The sequence below is a fragment of the Lissotriton helveticus genome, chromosome 10 (genome assembly GCF_964261635.1).
Source record: "Lissotriton helveticus chromosome 10, aLisHel1.1, whole genome shotgun sequence".
In the NCBI taxonomy this organism is placed as follows: Eukaryota; Metazoa; Chordata; class Amphibia; order Caudata; family Salamandridae; genus Lissotriton; species Lissotriton helveticus.
The window spans coordinates 796,153,730-796,173,655 of record NC_136071.1 but is presented as its reverse complement, the minus strand read 5'-3'; the positions used below and the strand labels follow the sequence as shown (position 1 = coordinate 796,173,655).

General features: G+C 39.6%; 1 protein-coding gene across 1 annotated transcript in view; it reads left to right on the top strand.

Annotated features, from left to right (window-relative positions):
* MTPAP (mitochondrial poly(A) polymerase) overlaps positions 1-19,926 on the top strand; it is a 141,711-nt gene that overhangs the window by 58,359 nt on the left and 63,426 nt on the right. The window lies entirely within an intron of this gene.

Sequence of the window (19,926 nt, the reverse complement as noted above, 5' to 3'; positions counted from 1 at the left end):
TTAATGTTAGTTGAATTAAATATAACTTTCAACCCTGCCGTTTTGTAATGTCCCATACATATAATGATTCTTTGTGTTTTAGACAGCACCTCAATTGGCAACATACCGAGGACATACTTAAACGTGGAGGCCACCACTATTTTCAAGGTTTGGGTCCCGTCCACTTGTGACATTTGTTACAGGCTCTGGGTTCCAATTTGTACCATATACTAGGGACTTATAAGCAAGTTACATGTGCTTATTAGTAGTATAACAATTCAACTATGTTAATAGGGGGAACACAGCCACTTTAACTCTGATTAGCAAGGGTAAAGTGCAAAGAATTCTAAAGCCAGCAAAACTATAGGGTCCTGCAAAAGGTGATAAATCTGGGATGGCCACGCAGAAAAGGCTGATTTCCTACACAGCCCAATCTGCTACTGGTATAATATAGACATCAATAACTTTTGCCAATTATTTGCTGTCCACATTAAGTAAAGAAGTCAGGGGATAGCTGCCTCATAGGAGTGGATCCTTGTCTGGCTTGGGTATAACTGATACTAGTGCCTTTTTAGAGATAAATGCAAAAACAACAGTTGATGGACAGAATGCAGAACAATGTCATACATTCACCCCAGTACAGAGATCTGTGACTAAATCAATCGTTTTTTTGCTCACCATGCCTTTCCAGTTTGAACCCAGCCATATGCAAATCAGTCTTGACCCTGTGCCCCATTGGGAACAGTCCAGCCCGAACTGCCAAGCCAGGTCCTCCCTGGACTGGAAATAAGTATCCACAGACCAGTTTCGGGCTATCAGCCCTCATCAGCCTGGATAGCTTGATTTATTGATATGGAATAAAAAAGTGATAACGGAACAATTTCTCCGGATACAGACTATTTGTTGTGGACTGGCTGTTTACATAGCACATATGAGTTTGGACTAAATGATTGGGAACCCTTCTTAACAAAGTTGAATTGATCAAGGAACTCTATAGTTACTACTTTCTAGTGGGCTTTGGTGCTTGTGAGATCACTTAGGGTCCGATATTGTGTGGCTGCGATAAGACCTGTGTCCACAGCTGCCAGTTTCTTAGTGGGGGAGACATAAAGGTCAGAACAAAATAAGATGGTACCGCCCTCTTCAACCTATACCATTTCACATGTTCACTGTAAGCTTTGTGTAAAGGGGGGGTCGTTATAGATACTTTTATGTATTTATTCATAATTTCTATTCTACAATGTAAGATCCAATTTTCGAATGACCATACTCATACTTTACGCTATTCTTTTGTTTGTCATTTGTAAGGGGGAAGGTGGTGTGGTATCCTGGTTTGGATGCCACGTGCCTTTCTTATTATCCTGTCTTGCTGCTCAGCCTATCTGGGTGAATGGTGGAATGTTGAGTGTGTGAGGTAATATGGAATGTGTGGTGTGCCTGGTGGATGGATGAGAGTTGGAAGAGAGGGCTGAGCAGCAAGAGAGCTGCTCCTGGTGGGGCTTAGAAGAGACTTGAATATACTTATATGATCCTTAGATGATACTTTAACGACTTTATGATTCAACCTAATTATCCTTCAATAAATCACCATGACTCATCACTACTCGGCTACCGATCATCTTATTACATTAAGACACACCATCTCCTTTTACAGGAGCCCCAATACAGGGAGCAGGTGATACTTTTGTGATCTCATCAGAGGTGGGTCCATGCTAGCTGCATCTTTACGTTGTTTTAAATGAACTGAAATTAGTGGTGTGTTTGGAAAAAAGAACTCAGTGGTGTTGTAAACAGGATACTGAAACGAAGTTGATTGAAGAAACAGGATTTATTCTATTTAATAAACTCCACCCGGCAGCGGAGCGTCTAATCAGCGGTAAGCCAACTGTACAATGCTAACCGTAGATCAACCAACGTCCATGCACGGGTGGACATACATTCGTATCATAACATGTTATGCACGAGATACATCCCTATCGTCATACGTCGCGTGTGACTCTCCATGATGTGAGAAGCTCCACGCGGCGTATGACACCTTACTATTATTTACATTACATTACACCACCTTCCCCCTTATAACAACAAACAAAGCAAGGTTAGTAGGTATCTAGAATTTCACAAATTCATTATATCTTTCTGGTATTTTAATACGTCTACCAAAGGAAGAAAATTTTTGCTTATCAATGGAGTTTTGAACATCCACACTCTGTCCTCCAGAAAGATGTTCATCCGAATGACATGGTATTTCTAACTCATGTCTGACCAAACATGTCTCATCAGAACGATTAGAATCTTCTACTAATTGGGGGCTTTTGATCCAAAAGGGCCAGTCTAAGTTTTCAGAGATGTTAGAGTTCACTTTACCTTTTATAATTTCAGCTTGGCGTTCCGTAATTCTTACTAATTGGCGCTTATTCCACCAACCTCTTTTATTAAGAAAAGCAGAACCTTTGCTAACTTTTAACACTTGAACAGGTGTACCAAATTTTGAATGACCTTTCGTTACTTTCCCGGGTCTTTTGATTAACACCCAGTCACCCACAGTAACATCAGCAAAATTATTATTTAATCCCTTGTCAAAATTCAATTTCATTTGGTCTTGTTTTATGCGAACCATATTTTTGATTGACTGAGACTCTAGTGGTTTCTTTACAGAATCTCTTTGTAACCATGATGGAAACAGAACAGAACGATTTTCTCTTCCCCTTAACAGAGAAAAAGGGGATACACCTGTTACACAGTGAGGGGACGTGTTGTAATGCCACACTTTCTGAGTAACAAATTCTCCCACTTTATAACCACAAGAGACTGCAGTCTGGACACCCTCTTTAATTACTCTATTTCCCCTCTCCACGAGACCATTTGAAGATGGTGAATATATAGCAACTTTGAGTTGTTTGATATCTAAACCTCCTAAAAATGTATGCATTTTATCAGATACAAAATGTGTACCATTATCTGTAACTATGTACTTTGGGGTCCCTTCTAAATCAAAAACTTTCTTCAGAAAAGCAATGGTGGAGTTTGAATCTGGTGACTTGACGAAGTCAAAGTATAACCATTTTGAAAAATAGTCAACTAAAAGGATCACATATTTATTCTCTTGTTGAAGGATAGAATATGGTCCTGAAAAATCAACACCAACTTTTTCCCAAGGTGTATCAGGAAATTCTGTGGGGTGTAATGGTATTTTCATAGTACGCCAATGCTTATCTGACAATAAACACTCAGGACAAGTATCAATTACATTTTTGACCTGAGTATCCAAAGACGGCCACCAATATTTTTGTTTGATTCGCATAGCTGTTTTTGTTATCCCTAAATGCCCTTGATGTGCCAAATTAATAATGGATTCTCTCAATTTAAAAGGGGGAACAAATTTCTCACCTTTGCGAACAATATATTTTCTACAAAAAGTTGATCTGCCACCTGGGCAAAACTCCGTAGTTCTCCACTCAAATTTCTCGGTTCAGGCCAACGTTGAGTTGAAAATTGTATGACCTTCAACAAAACGCTATCATCTTTAGTACCATTTTTCCAGTCTTCTTCTGAAATGATAGCACTAATTTCATTAACAGCATCTATTAATGTAACACATTCTACATCATCCTCAACAGAGTCCTCTTCATCATCATTGGACATAGTCATTCTGGATAAACAATCAGCACGGAAATTTTTTCCACCTACTATATGTCTAATTGTAAAGTTGAACTCTTGTAATTTTGATACTAGTCTCATAAGTCGAGCTGATAAAGATGGACTAGACTTGGTAAAAATATAAATCAAAGGCTTGTGATCGGTCACTAGTTCGAATTTCCTTCCCCAAATATACATTTTAAATTTGTGAACCGCCCAAGAACAAGCCAATGCTTCCCTTTCTATCGTACTGTATCTTTGTTCAAATTCTTTTAATGCTCTTGAAGCGAATGCGACGGTTTGTTCTTGGCCGTTCACTTTCTGGGTAAGAATTGCTCCTAAACCAGAAATACTAGCGTCTACTGTAATAGTTGAAATGGCATCTTCCCTAAATGCATGAATGGCTTTTGCTGAAACAATCATTTTCTTAACTTCACTAAAAACTTTATTTAATTCCTCAGTCCAAATAAAATTTGCCCCTTTTCTTAAAAGTTGTCTCAGTGGTTCTACTAACTGTGAATAAGATTGCACAAATCTGGCGTAATATTCTGCTAGCCCAAGGAACGATCGCAGGGCGTCTTTATCTGGAGGGGGTTTTGCATCTTTAATAGCCCTAACTACAGAAACTTTGGGAGTAATACCTTTGTCTGAGACAGTATGTCCCAAATATTCAATTTCATTTACTGCAATTTTACACTTTTCTTTATTAACTGTCATATTTCTAGACATTAAAATTGATAAAACTTTTTTAAGGATTTTGTTATGTTCGTTCAAAGTTTCTGCAAATATTAAAATGTCGTCCAGGTATGCCTGGACCCCTTCAATTCCCTGAAATAATTCATCCATCAACTTTTGAAACACACTACCTGCAGACGCCAACCCAAAAGGTAGGCGCATAAATTTGAACGCTCCGAAAGGAGTAATAAAAGAGGTGAGTTCTTGTGACTCTTTTGATAAAGCCACCTGGTGATACGCTGACCTCAAATCTATCAATGAAAACCACTTTGCTCGACCAATGTTAGCCAGTAATTCGTGAATTCTCGGTAAAGGATGGCAGTCGACAATAATGTTCTTATTTAAAGAGCGTAAATCCGCACACATCCTAATTTTATTTGTCTTTTTTCGAATAACTACGATAGGTGCGACCCATTGTGAAGAATTAATAGGAGAAATGATTCCCTGTTTGCATAAATCATCTAACATTCCCTTTAATTCTGTTCTGACGCTTAATGGAACTGACCTGACTTTGTGAGTGACCGGTTGAGCCCCAGGTATTAATCTGATTTTATGTTCAAATCCTTTCACGCTTCCAATTTTCTCTTCAAATACAGGTTTAAATTCTGACACGATGTTTTGAATATTTATATTAGAATCCTCTATGCTAGCTATAGAAAGCTTAATAGAACTTGTTTTAAATTTAGGCAAGTCTCCAACTTTTTTTTTTCAGAACAAAAGGCAAGTCTCCAACTTTGATGGGATTTTCGTCACCAGGAACCAAACAAAGTCCCATCAGAGCTAAATCTTTCCAGCCTACGATGTTTTTACCTTTTTCTGCTACGTAGATTTTTGTAACTGTTTCTCTTCCTAAACACTGCACCAAACCTTCAAAATAACCTAACATATTAATATCCTTCTCACCGAATGCTCTTGGGTTGACATCAGATTCTAATAATGTCACTCTTTTGTCCCATTTCTCATGAAAAGTTGAATCCCTGAGAATGGTGTATGGTGAACCAGAATCCGCCATTACCTGTAATTGAACATTGTCAATGATGGCTGAGCATAAAGGACCCTTAATAGATTCTACATCCCCATTAGTATCAAGAGTTACAACAATGTTTTTAAAAGAGTTTGCACAATCGTCCACTTCAATGCAATTAATATTGGGATTTTTCTTTGTGAATCTACACACGCCTTGAAAATGGCCTACTTTTTTGCAAATTGAACAACGTTTTTTTATAGCTGGACAATTAGTAGCGTTTGCTAGATGATCTCTTGACCAACATCTGTAACATGAAATGTTCTTTTTCTTTTGAAAACTTTTGTTGAAACTTCTGCTTTTAGAATTAATTGCGCAAACCGCACCTTCTTGGTCTGAATCAGAGTAGACTAAAGTGTTTACTCCTTGTTTAGTTGGTTCCATTACTACTTTACTGGTCAAAGTGGATCGTTCAATACTGAGAGCCAGGTCGATAACTTCATTTAAAGATGGATTTTTACATCCGAGAATCCTTTGTTTGATTTTTCTAGAGACACAATTGAACACAAACTGATCCCTTATGAATTTATCTGGAGAAGGTTCAAAATTACATGTAATAGCAAGTACTCTAAGTGCAGCAATATATTCCTCAACCTTCTCTTCTTCTTTCTGTTTCCTGGAATAAAAATTGTGTCTCTCTAGCATGACATTAGGTTCATCACAAAATTGTTTTTTAAGTCTGGCAATGGCTTCAATATATACATTCCATATGTTATCTCCACTTTCCTCTTGAGAAATAGGGGGAGCAATAGGAACAACACTTTTGAAAATTCGTTGACCAGCTTGGCCCAAACAACCAAACAATAATGCGAATTTCCGTTGTGGAGAGTAACCAATTGCGTCAATGGCCACCAAATGATTCTCGAATAAATCAAACCACTCTGTCCAGATAATGTTAGGCGTACCTGGTTTGCTCAAGAAAGGAGGTGGTTGTGTAATCTGGTGCCATTGGTGGTCAGACATGTTTAATAGTGAAGAAATAAATAAAAATCAATTTTAACTGACTTTAAATGGAGATCAATAAGAAACAAATTACCAATTTGTATATATGATTATCAATAACACTTAGAACTTGAGTTAAAGTAGCGTGCGTATCGCAGTCGATACGCTGAGAAAATCATCCAAGTGTGAGTGAAGTATATATATTGTAGTAAAGATATGTAACTCCAAAGTACATCTAGCTTTGGGCTATATCAGTTAGCGTGATGTAGGATTGACACGCAGTAAGTAGATTATTGAAGTGTGCGCATCGTTGGTAAGTATGTAATTGAATACGAGTAATTTAAACAGTAGAAGCGTGCGTATCGCTGTAGATACGCAGGGTAATTTATTTGATTATGCGCGATCTTCATAAGTATGAAATTGAATACCAAGCGTTTGTATTTGTATGTAGATGTGCGCTAGGTAATTTATTTAAACGTGCGCAATGATCAATAAATGAAATTGTAAATAGCGTGCGTATCGCTGCAAGGACACGCGTTTCAATTTTGAAATTATGCTTTTTTAAGCAATTGATACAAACAAATGATTGCTGTTGTCAAGTAATGTAATAGTTAAAAGCGTGCGTATCGCTGAAATGACACGCGTTTCAATTTTGGAATTACGCTGTCTTGAGTAACCAATATAAACTAAAGATTAACAGTACCTTGTTTAGACGGTAATGTGTCTACCTCTTTGTTTGTTTTCGTTGCGCGGTCCAATTGACATGCACTTCTGTATTCGTCCAATGGTTGAAGGCCGCTTTTAATAAAACGGATATGTAACCAATAAATGAACTCGTTTAAAGCTTCAAAATCCTATTGGGCGTTTTCGTGCGTTAAAAGCCTGACGTGCTGAAGAGCTCCGACGTGTAGCCAATGCGAAGACGAAGTATCTGAATAAATTAAACGAAAATTTCCTCTTTGCGTGGGAAAAAAAGGGTGGAGTTAAATCCCATCCTCGTCGCCAAATGTTGTAAACAGGATACTGAAACGAAGTTGATTGAAGAAACAGGATTTATTCTATTTAATAAACTCCACCCGGCAGCGGAGTGTCTAATCAGCGGTAAGCCAACTGTACATTGCTAACCGTAGATCAACCAACGTCCATGCACGGGTGGACATACATTCGTATCATAACATGTTATGCACGAGATACATCCCTATCGTCATACGTCGCGTGTGACTCTCCATGATGTGAGAAGCTCCACGCGGCGTATGACACCTTACTATTATTTACATTACATTACAAGTGGTATGTTTAGAGAAAACTACACTTTGACATCAACATCTAAAATGACGGTCTGGTATAGGCATTTTGTCTTTTTCAGCTCCTGCTGAATTAAGGGACAATAAGAATGACACAAAGATAGTTTATGCCTCAATTATATTTGATGCCAGTCCTCGAGAGCCTGTGACACTTGCCAGTTATTACTTCTATGGTTGTCAGCATGCAGTACCTGGGCAGCAATCCCATTCCTAAATAGGGTTCTACTTGCATGTGTTCCAAGCACATATGCCTTTAGTCTGTATTAAGTCAGAGAGGTTGCTGCAGACCTGACTTTTATAAGAAATCATATGGTGTAAGTGCCATATATGGCAGTCACCTTTTGCCTGTTGGTGGGACTTTCATCTACTCTCTACCACAGACCGATACTGAATTCATTCTACTGCAGCATGTATTCAAGTTAAAATCTCAGTTTTGAAGGCACATTTCAGATCAGTATCTGCTTTTTTTTGCTTTGTTTTGTTTACCTATCAGTGAATCTAGCCATGCAGGCCAAGAGAGCTCGAAAATCAGTCTTGGACCTGGTAGTTCAACAGCGCTCTACACAGAGGCAGCCATCTTCCTTGGCAGCCAAGCTCTACTGAGTTGTTTACATTTAAGAAACTTATGGCCTGATTTAAGAGATTGGCGTAGAGAGTCCGTTAAACTTACAATGCCTTGATAGTAACTGCCGGATTGGCGGTTCTTGTCTATGGTAGACATGCCCGCTAGGCCGGTATACATCTACGCATTTGGAAGGTGGGGGTGCCGTAAGGGCGACAGAGTACTTTACTCCATCACCATGATGGACTTAACACGTGTCCGTGAAACTCTGGATGAGGACAGTAAGATTTAGGCTATACAGAAAGTTCACTCAATGTCATTCTCCATTGCTCAGTTCCTAGGTACCTTCTTTCTGTCACTGTTGGATCACGTTAGCCCTTTCTTTGCCTGTGACTTTCAATTACTCTTCAGTCACTTCATTCGTTTGGCAAGCTTTTCAGTCACTTTTTGCTTTTCATTGCAGTTTTGGCAAACTTTTGTTCTCCATTATACTATGGGCTCCACATTAAGCATTCAGTTGATTGGTATGGGTAAGTTGTTTTAATTGGTGGAGATCATCATCGGCAAATAAGTCCAGTCACCACAAACATACATTTGTTAAAAGCATTCCTCTTTTAGCAACAGAACATACATGCAAGTAGCTATATGCCCTATATCAGAACGACACGTTTTTTTAATCATCTCTGTAACACCATACATATACCATTACCTTTATTACTTGCATATACCATTACCTTTATTACTATAACTGTAAGGGCTGACATTTTTGGTTGTGTATAGTTGATCAACATTTATTCTCTATATTTTACTTTCTGTGCCAATATAAATTTATAACCAGCATGCCTGTCATCTCAAGGGCAATCAGAATGGAAAGGGACTTGTTGAAAGTCTTCTTCTTTTGGCAGAGATGTATTGCACAGCAAAGCGCATTTAGCAGTACAGACCATTCCAAGAATATGCGTTCACCCTTGCTCAAAACCTCACTCTTCCCTCAAAGTTAATTCTCTGCCCACTTTTGGTTTCTCTTAGTGCCTCAATCCTTCCCTCCTGTTTTCCTTTTTGAATTGTTTTCATCTGTTTTGTATGCAATTTCTTGCAAGAAAGTCTTTATCGGTGTGAAAATATTAATACTACGGAATAAACATGAATTTACCCATTTGATCACTCCTAGTCTTTGTTATCCCCTTACCTCCACTGGCTTTCTCTACTTCCTTAAGATATTGTTGGCTCTGGGTTGACCATTCAGTCACATCAGGCTCCAAATTTGATTCATTTTCTATTTACCCTTGCTTCTGATTCCTTGCTCAGGAACCCATGGCTATTGGCTGCAATGTCTCTTGTCCTTAAATTTAGCCACAGGAACCGTACTAAAGTTAGGTTTGCTAGTCTGCCGGTTTGCGCTGTTTACATATGTGTTTTGCATGCTCAGACACCAAAAATGTTTAAAACTGTGTGATGGTCTTCCTAAAGTGGGATATTCATTCCTCTCTATTTCTAAACTGTTTCAAAGTAATTTAAACCGTCTATTGTGTTAGCTCTTCGCAATCAATGCCAGGTGTTAGTATGGCTGTGTGACTGATCCATAGATAATTTATAAATGGCACACAGGGATTTTTTTCTTTAACATTTTACATCAGATAAATTTGTTAATAACAATATTTCTCTAGTCCGTGTAAAAATTACAGTTTGGGGATTCCCCAGACTGTTTCTTTTTTTCTGACCATTCCCCACAGCGGTTTGTATGATGATGAAAAGCAGCTAAAGGGGAAGTAACTTGTTTGTCAGACCCTGGTTTTGCTTCTTGCTTTCTCTTTGGTTTAAGCAAGAGTTTCAAGCTTTTAACAAAAAAAGCACAGGTTAACCATTTTCTCGATGTGAAGTGGATAGTGTTTAAGATGTTTATTTTGTTTTCACAAGGTGCTGTATTAATAAAATCAAACTAGTACTTTCATATATTTAAGTCACCAGGTTGTAACAAAATTTCGCAACTTTGTAAATTGTTTAACTATTGAATCCAGATCTTTTTATTGTTTCAAGAAATGTATTCGGCTAATGCACTGCAATGCACATTTCAAAATCTTCAACGGAAATATTTCAACTAGAGTATTCAACTCACAGTTACATTTTCAGGTCATCGTAATTCCTGATTTTGTAAATAAAAGATCACCTTTTCCGTTCTCCTTAAAAGCCATAGTTTCCGCTTCCACTCACCGATAGACAGATTTCCATCTGTTTCCTACTCCTGGTTTAGTTGCAGGAGTTCCACTATTACTGGTGCTCCTAAGGCTACCCCGACATATACAGACTTCTTGAAAGCACAGGAATATTTTGCAGGCTCTTAGGTTTGGTTCTCAACATTAATCATAGTCTTCCCATTGGTGCAGGCCAAAGCAATTTATCATTCCTGTCGGGTCGAGATATGCATAGGAAGGGGACAGTGGGCCCCCTGTATGACGGAGCCATTGGAGAGTGAAGTATTAATTCAGTTTTGGCTTGGAAAACCACAGGGGTGAAACAGACCCTGCGCACCATTTTAGAAGAAGGCTGACTGTTGGGAGCCTGTACTGCAGAAACCTCTGTCAGCTGGCTTACACGTGAATGTTTAAACAACGATGGCTTTCTCTGAGTGGTGTTGGTCATTGTTTGACATAACAGTGTGCAGAGGGCAGGGCTGTAGATACCCCCAGTGGATATATGAGGCTCCTTGTCACTATAACATTGTTCTGGCGATATTAAACTCTTTTACGTTTTTTATTGGTGTGATGTTTTTTGGGAATCACTATTAACAAAGTAACGGAAGCAGAGGGGAGAATCTGTGAGCTTGAAGAAACTGTTCATAAACTGCAGACCTCTCTGTCTGAGTAGACAATACTTCCAAGGTCCTGCTTGAGTAAGTTGAAGATTCTAAGGGAGAGCCCTGAGAGTGATCAAGATCTGAAGCAGACCAAGAGGATGAGCCTACATCTGTGCCTGGAAGTGAGGACCAAGTTTTTTTTAAAGGTGGATGATCTTTATTTCTGTTTCATTGTCAAGAGGGTGCATTGGTCCCAGCTCCATTGCTCATTCTGGAGGCATCACCTCTACCAAAATCCTTAAGTACGTGGATAGAGTTTGTATATTGAGGACTATATGCCTTATGTATATTTTAAGGTTGATAGTGTTTTCGGACTACACTGAATTGGTCTAGAAAAAAAGTAAATGATCTGAAAATGCGTCATGGCATGAAGTTGTACTACTTGCTTCTCTACCAAGCAAAACATATTGTAATTTTCAGTGGCAACAAACTTTTGTTTGGAACAGTTGTTGCGGCATGGAACTAGGCTGCAGTTTACAGAGACTTCTTCAAAATGACTCCACATCAGTCCTCGCAGACCGACTCTGTCCAACTGAAAGGCTGTTAGACTAGAGAAACAAGACTGCATAGACTATGGGTTGGGCGTAATGTCTTCGGGGGGATATATGTGGAATTCTAATAATGTACGGACAAGATTGTGCCTCTGGGACCAAGTAGTTTTTCTTGACAATCCTTACAACCATGTAGATCAGTGGTAGCTGCCAGTGAATATGTCTTCTCCTTGGGTTCACATGCAGATAGCTATTGCAGTTAATGAACCAGAATGGGGTATCTCCTCTTATGGGGACCCCTGAAGAAATCTTTATTACAGGACTTTGCCTTTTCACCTTTCCTGATGGAGGTTCAAAGTGAGTATGCCTCAAATGAGAGGGACAGAATGTGGTACTTGAATGCATGTGATGTGATAAGTACATTCATTGAAATCATGAAGGAGGAAATAGGGTCCTACTTAAAGCTAGACATCTGGTCTGTTGCCTTGATTTACTTTTTGGGAAGCGTTCAAACCTTTGTGAGGGAGAAAGGCAAAAGCCTTGATGAGATGGGAAAAATGAACAAGAGAAACAGATTTTTACCTGGATTCACTACCTTCTTCAGCTCGAAATGAAGTACCTGTTGGATAATTAGAGTAACCACTGAGGGCAATTGAGGCGGGTAATATGTCACTCAAACAACTCAACATTAAGGCTACCACGACTACCTGGATGGCGTCCAGCGGCACCTATGTAAAAGGTAGAACAAAACAAGTAGGCTTCTGTACTGGCTCACCTCAAAAAAGCTGGTAAGAAACATTTTGGATAGTATGCCCTCTGATATTGAGCTACTTATCAATTCAGTGAGCATCGCTTAACTATTTGTGAATTGCGGTGCAAAATTGTATACAGCCACTGATCCGAGGTCTTATCAAGACATGGAACCATTTGTTTTTAACCTGTCAGTGAGGGATCTTAGCAAATCTGAAAGTATGCCATTTAGTATTAAATCTTTTTATTGAAAGATTGCAGCACACACAAAGCAATATCACCAATTGCCGCCATCACATCATTTCCATAAAACAATGGCAAGAGGGAAAAATAAGTTATTAAAGTCAAACATGCCAGTTGTAATTTGCGCTGCATCAAGATAATCTGTGCTAGCATCAAAACCTTAAACTGCAGAAAAGAAAGATAAAGAGAACAAAAAAAGGGGAAATGTCACACGTTAACAGACTACTTTCAAGTAAGAATTACAAACCGGGATAACACTCAAAGTATTGGGTTGTCTTTTTAGCTTTTAAACACCAAATAAATTTGCTCTCAATTGTCGGAAGCCATCGGATTTCTGTGCCTCATGCCGACCCCCTTCTTGAATTAACATGAGTAAAATACATCTGTTAAATCTCCATCCAATAGACCGCTTCATGTCATTGCTTCTCGGATAAACCAAGGCCAGAGTGGTTTTAAGCCTGGCACGTTCACCTGCCACAAAACGAGGATACTACATAATGCTCAACTCACAAGCTAGAGAGGCCTCGACCAGTTGTGGACTTTGAAAACATTTTTGATATGGATGATTGGTGTTTTCTCTACAGTTCCATAAAAAAATGACTAGCAGGCCAGTCTTCCTGAAATATATAAAATCAGTAGCCAGGGTTAGAGTCAATTTGACCCTGTCAAAGCCCTTACCCATCGGGAGGCAGACACAACAGGGATGCCACCAGTTGTCATTCTGGGTGCTGGCAGTCAAAACATTAGCTTTATGAATAAGGACAAGATACCGGGGTATATGTTTTTCAACGGGCTCTAGTACAGAGGATTGTGTGTATTAGTATGCAGGTAATTTGCAAAGTTTTTGTCAAAAGCTCCCAATCCATCTTATCAGGAGAAAGCCCTCTTTAAGATGGTGTCCTTCCCTTGGTTGCGCAATACTTTCCAAAGCTATCGCAATGTAATTGCAGAGAATTATTTTCTCGATGCTTTATCAAAGTGCTGCAGAAGCTTTTGTGGGTTTGTTGCGACAGAAGGTAGTCCATAAACAAGTACTATCTATCACCATATGACTCCATTTGAAGGATTGCAAATATGCAGTGACATTATTGCGCTGCCCATTTATTCATACTTAATGTATGGCATCTCAAATCAACTTAATGCAGTTGCTTTATTGCGGCCGGATTACCGAGGTGCTCTTCCTGGACAAATAGACACGGTTCCATTTATGGCGTGAGACACTTAAGATGATGGGGTGTATTGGTTGGAAAGCAAGGGAAAACCCCCCTGTGGGTTGGGACATGGCTAATGCACGGTGCAGGGCCTGAGGGTATCAAAGGGTGATGAAACCTTATTGACATTTCTAAAGTGGTGGAACATGATCTCTCATGTCTGTGTGAAGTCTTTTCCTAAATTGTAATCTTACTACCACCTTCAAATCCCGATATTCTACAGATACCTCCGGCCGAAATGTGTCCTTTACATTTTCCACGTGGCTCTGTATCCCTTCCCAAAACAAACTCCCTAGAAGCTAAGCAAACAACTGACACTTTGAAATCCAAGAAAGTCTCCCAGAGCTCCAGATTACTTGTAAACAGGAACGTGAGATTAAGGGAGCAGTAGGAAGCTGATGTGGGGTAATTGACAAGTAACAATAACAATAAAGAGAGGCTTCAATGATGACGATGGAGGGTGCTGCTTCTGAAATGACTCTGTTTAGTTCACTTAACCTCCATATAGCTCATGGTTTATAAAACAAGCTTTGGCAAAGCTGATAGATCTCGTTTATGTGAGAGTTATTGGTTTTGCCAATGTCTTTAAAGCCATGTTGTACAGCAGTGTGGCTGCTGTTTAGCATGGCTAAAAGTTAGTGGTGTGACAGAGTAGAGTGGCGCGGATTGGCATAGGGTAGAGTGGGATAGTGAAGTGGCGTGGAGTTGGGTGACATAGAGTGGAATGGTGTAGAGTGGAACTGAGTGGCATTGAATGGAATGGAGTGGTGTAGAGTAGAATGGCATAGACTAGAGTGTCGTTGAGTGCAGTAGAGTGGCACTGTGTTGGTTGAGATGCATGCAGTTTAGTGGCGCAGAGTAGAATGGCTTAGAGTGGTGTAGTGTAGAGTGACGTGGAGTGGAATACAGTGCTGTAGAGTGGAATTGAGGGGAGTGGCACTGAGTGTAGTAGAATGGCGTACAGTAAAATGTTGTGGTGTAGTGTGGAATTGAGTGGCATATAGTGCTGTACAGTGGCATTGTGTCGATTACAGGGCCATAGAGTAAAGTCGAGTTGTATGGCATAGAGTAGAGTGGTGTAGAGTGGATTGGAGTGAAGTGATGTGTCGTAGAGAAGAGTGGCATTGTGTGGAGTGAAGTGGCATAGGGTAGAGTGGAATGGAGTGGCCTAGAGTGGGGTGGGGTAGAGTGGAGAAGAGTGGCGTACAGTAGTATAGTGTAGGAATAAGTAACTAAGTGTCAATAGAGGTGGCTGTTAGGGTGAAAGCAAAACAAATAAGAAGCTATATGCCTGTGTTAAAGTTAGGAAAGCACATTGTACGTTCAGGAATAATACCGAAATGCATATAAAATAAAGAAAACAATTGTGCGTTACAAATACTTGAGGAAGAGCACATGTTCTGTATCCATGATCCAGGGAGGAGCTAACCCAAGAAAGAAAGGGAAGCCTACTTAAACTAAGCAGTCAAAAGATTGCAAATGAGTTACCATGAAAAAAACTAATGGTATGCTGTGGGCAGGCAATAAGCCTATTGAATTGTAAACGAGTTGTCTTGCGGCACAGCTCATGCGGTGTTTAGGTGTGACTTAAAATCTGTAGCACTTGAAGCAAATTTCCAGGTGCCAGGGGAGTGTGTCCGAAAAATAGGATTTTCTCAGTCTGTTTGGTGATGTGTTCGCCACATTCTTGGACCAGAGTTGTTGGAATCTTGCCCTCAGTTGTGACTTGGCTTTGGTGAAGACTACACTGCTGGTCATGGCATGAAATCGTGTAATAATTTTGGGCTGTTTCTTGCAAAGCCAAGGATTGGTGCAGTAAAGTTGCTGCCTTGGTGGTCGAATGGGCCAGAGTTTAAAAACATCAGTGCATGTGAGGCCTATGACATCCCAGCTTTACATTGATGTGTGATGAAATAGTGTTTATATGTTACCGTATTTGGGTGTAATATCATGGGATGGTATTGCTGTCTGAATTGGTCATATACGAATACTGCATTTTGAATGAATTTACTTGCCAAATTACCATGCCTTCTGTTTGTTTTACCCCTTTTTATTATTTTTCAAAATGCCGATGTAGATTGTTCTGAAAAATAACATGCCCATGAACATATTTCCTTGATTGATACTGCTGATAATGTAGCTAATACATTAATCTTAGAATTGTAGTAAGTCTAAACACTACATTGTATAGTGGTAGAAAGTTTCTTCTCTGTTGCTTTGGATACATTTGTTAGCATTGTTTTGGCAAATCATGCAGTACATATTAAGGTGAATAACGCAACTCATTCCAAATGTAGTATCATGATTGTAAGTTGTTTGCAGTGTTTAGTGACCCATGTGGACCCTTTGAGTCATTTTAGTATGTAACTCTCGAATCTATGTTAAAGTCTATGCCATGATATTTTTTGTAATTGTATCCCCTTGATTTTATTGTGATGAAAATCAAAATGCATGTTGTTGATTACGTGGTTTTTGAAGACCATTTTTGTGAAGGTGACAGATATTTCTCCGAAAGGAGTTTATATTGTGCCACTCTCATACCTTCAACTTCTTTGACCCCCTGGCTGCGGCTGGAATTCTGTGCCTGTGCAGCACATTCCGATCGCGGGCGTGGTCATGACGGCTCCCGGCCGTCATCATCACACGCCCACCGTAACTCATGACGGCCCTGAGCCGTCATCAGCACCGAACGGGTTAAACAGCTCAGGTTTATAGTCAAACCTAACTTAGATGAGGCAAAACCAGTGTGAGTTGAAATGAATGCGAGCCGAGTGCCCTGTCTGTCTATGGTTGCTTTCCTGAGATTGACTTTATTTGAAAACATGTCTGTTTTGAGACGCTTGTTGTGGTTTGTGCTGCTGTCGGACCTGGTTACCGTAAGTTTAGGCTCTGTATTCCCAGCATTCAAACACAGTACTTAATCAGTTTGAACCATCACTGCTAATACAGGTGTGAGGTGAAGGATCAGAGAAATATGGCTGGTGTGCTGGTAATGTCAACCTTTGAAGATTTCCTGGACATTTGTTAAAGTAACCCTCTCTGGACTGCATAATTACTTAAATGTAATCCTGTAGTCTACTGCTAACCAATTTAAGTGCTTCAGGAAGGGTCTGTTGTGATCCTGTTTCTGTGTCATACACGTTATGTAGAACCACAAATTAGTGATCTTTTTATTTTTATTCAACACGTATTTGTTTTTTTTCATTCAGTAATATTCATTGAAATATCCACAGAAAGGAGCAAAAAGGATGGGTGGTAGATAGTACATAGATATTATCCACCAGGCTTCTTACGCATATATGGAGAGGCCCTTCACTGCTCTCTTTACTTTGTCACTCGTTAGTTGATCAACCATCAATCATAAACATTACCTCACCCTTTTGCTCTTGGGAGGAAACTATGTTGAGAGATATCGTTCTCCTCGGCACTCCATTTATCAGTCATTGCACACCAGACTCTGAGATCATCCTGAATCTTCTCATCTTTCTGCATCATGGACTTCTGCTGCCAACCACTCAGCTGCATCTTTCTTCCAAAGACCCAGTATCGGGCCTATCAGCTGTAACCAATGAAAATTCTTCTTTTATCAAGCAGCATTGTAAGAAATACAAATCTGTATTGAGTTTTCCCTTTCTTCGGTTTAGGGTGTAGATCTCCCATAGGAAAAGACCAGAACGAGCTGGAATCTTGTATTATTAAAGAAGGAGTCTTTCGTAGTACTGGAGTTAAATTAGGCAACTGGTCCAGATAAATTCACTGCCTTCTTTGATAGGACCGTGCTCATAGTTGTTTAATCTTTTACGACCACAAGGAAGGTTATGTCTTGTATTCCTGGTTGAAATCTATCAACCAACCTGAATCAATGAAAAGAACCAACACTATGCGTGTCCTATTGCACACCAGTTCTTCTGAACATTAATGTACAGGTATATTAGCTAAAAGACTAACTTGTTCATGGAGTGTTGTGGACCCATATAAAAAGGAGCATGTTGATGCTTCGTAGAACACAGAGTATCAGGGGCCACATTGTGAGATAAAGTCTGGGAGATGTAGGAAGTCAGGCCAGACTCAGTGTAGGTCTTGGGGTTAATTACATGTATGATGGATGCAGGACACAGGTGTAGTTGAATTAAGACACCTACTTATTCTGCTTTGTCAAATTCATCATTTTTTTTAAAAACCTTGCCTTTTTTCCCCATGTTTGATTTTGATTATTTGAGGAGTTATTGGTGAGATGTACTATACTTCAGCCATGTTGAAGGAGGAAACAGAAATCCATGAGAAGTGCATGGTTGACTTTGAACAATGGAAAATAAACTATATTGGTATACCCAAGTAAGACGTTGGGTGCTAATTACTGATAGTAGAGGTGCAACAAAAGCTTTGATGGCTCTTAACTCTGCTGTCTGATCGCAGGGTTAGAAATTAAGTCTTAAGCTCATACAAAGTTATGCAATCATTAGACCCTCCAAAGACATGGAATTGCCAAGCGGTGTGTAACTTTGTTCAGTTACGCGATGAAGAATGGAGTCCTGTTGGTATCAACAGTGTACAGAGAAAGGAAACTTAGGTTAATCTGCTCGTTTGTGGTATTGTTAAACTGACAGGCTGAGGAAGATTGCTTCGTCTAGAAATGACTGTTAGGAGTCCGGAAGAGAGAAGGCACTTTTACCTGTAATGTGAAAGTGTTTTAAACGCAAAATAGATTGGAAAGGAAAGTATACTGAAGAATCTTTAAAGGTCAACTAATTACAAGAGTTTCTGTACAAAGGGAATCAAAACCAGTATGAAATAGCAGCTGAAAAATCTGATCTAAAGGGAAACTTGTAAAAGGAGATAATGGGTTGCTTCAGGGAAGGGAGACAACGTGTCGGGGTAATAAGATTCTCCTTCAAGAGCACTACCATTGGAGATGGATCTTCAAAAGAAGAGGCAACATGTTAATCTTTTAATAGTGATTCCTCTTCCCAGTAACCACTAATGTGTGCCAATGATCCCACTGAAGCACTATATTATTCTATTTCTCCTTAATATTTTTGGTGTATCAAGAATAACCTAGCAAATGTATTTGGGGCCTCCCACACAAATTAAGGGTATAAAATATTCCACGATTCGACTTTTTAATATTTAATTTATAATAATGCACTATTAAACAATATCAAATTACACAGTTCCGGAAAACACGCACTCACAGAAGTTGGAATTTTTATTTTCAATGCACATTAACTTCCCCCATCTCCTGTTTGGCTTATGGAGTGACCAACACTTCTTAATCCTGAAACGCCCATTTTTTTTATATTTTCAATTAGGAACAATGAAAACATGACTTTTAGAAGCATAGGCCGGAGGGTGCTTTGGTACATTGAAATTGCTTAGGAAGTTCCTTCCATTGCTACCCAGACCAGCCAAGGAAATGTAGACTTGTGCCATTATTCTGTCACGTATTGACTATGCCAACGCGCTGTATATCGGCTTGCCTGTATACCAGCTGAAAAAGTTGCAGGTTATTCAAAACACGGCAGCAAGAGTCCTGCTTATATCTCTGGTAGATCGAGCCTATAACATCATATACGGGACCTTCATTGGCTCCCCGTCGCGGAACGTGTCCTATTCAAAGCCCTCACTCTTGCCCATGGAGCCCTTCACAAATCTGGGCCGTCGTATCTTAGGAGGCGCTTTGAGTTCTACGTCCCCTGACCACAATTGTGCTCAGCCGCCCAGCATCTTGTAGTGGTTCCCCGTTTACGCCTTACGCAAATGGGGGGTACCTATCTTTCTTTTAAGGCAGCCAAAGCCTGGAATTCCCTTCCTAATGCATTGCTGAATATTCAGGATCCCAGGGCGTTTAAGAAGCAGCTAAAGACCTTGTTTTTTAATTAATCCACAGCTCCTCGATATCGCAGTTGGCTTTCGCGCCGGGACACTCCTGAGTATCAGTGCGCGTTATAAGTGTTAATAACATAACATAGATGGCAGCACACCAACTCAGATTTTTTGCTCTTTGAATAAACGTTGTTTCTGAACTCTAAACAGCATTGTAGTCTTGGAGGTCTTTTTTTAATCCCATACACAGGACTATCTCTAGTATGGCAGGAAAAGCGTCTGTCAAAAATAGCACTTCACTTCAGCGATGTAACCTCCCATAATATGTGCATAGTTTAGTGATGTTTATCTATTCCTGTAGCACAGAAGTAA